Below are 597 nucleotides of genomic sequence, written 5' to 3'. Positions count from 1 at the left end.
GCTCTACCTGCAGCCTCGGCTCTTCACGCCGTGGGTCAGGGTTTGGACCCTGAGCAGCGGAGCGTGGGCTCCTGCTCCCACATCTTCTCCCTCCACCATCTTCCCCGTCCCCAAAGCCCCCCCAGACACCTCCCAGGTGGGTGCAGGGGACATGGGACACCAGGAGGGCGGCTCAGCCCCACATCTAGGGGGGGAGAGATGGGTGCGGGGGACCACGGCGTGGGGTTGCGCCACCCCAAATCTCCCTTCAAGCAACCCAGCCCCACCAGAAGATGTTGGCTAAGCACCCATGGGTGGTGAGAAGCAGCATCCCCATGGGTGCCCACCCTACCAGCTCCCCATCCTCCCCTGCACCCCGTCTTTCCAGCCCCGCTTCCCAAGGGATGCTCCACCTCAGGGTGAGGACACGTTGGACGTGCCTCCATGGATGGCGGAGACACGTTGGACGTGTCTCCATGAATGGCGGAGACACGTTGGACGTGCCTCCATGTATGGCGGAGACACGTTGGACGTGCCTCCATGGATGGCAGAGACACGTTGGACGTGCCTCCATGGATGGCGGAGACACGGTGGGCGGGGCTCCCTGGATGGGGGGTG

The 597-nt window shown here is 64.8% G+C and overlaps 1 protein-coding gene across 1 annotated transcript in view; it reads right to left on the bottom strand.

Annotated features, from left to right (window-relative positions):
• LOC104284889 (MTSS1-like protein) overlaps window positions 1-597 on the bottom strand; it is a gene marked incomplete at its 3' end in the record, with an annotated part of 10,027 nt that overhangs the window by 7,050 nt on the left and 2,380 nt on the right. The window lies entirely within an intron of this gene.

The sequence above is a fragment of the Charadrius vociferus genome, unplaced genomic scaffold (genome assembly GCF_000708025.1).
Source record: "Charadrius vociferus isolate BGI_N301 unplaced genomic scaffold, ASM70802v2 scaffold964, whole genome shotgun sequence".
Classification (NCBI taxonomy): Eukaryota; Metazoa; Chordata; class Aves; order Charadriiformes; family Charadriidae; genus Charadrius; species Charadrius vociferus.
The sequence above is the reverse complement of the archived record's forward strand: the minus strand, read 5'-3'. Positions and strand labels throughout refer to the sequence as shown.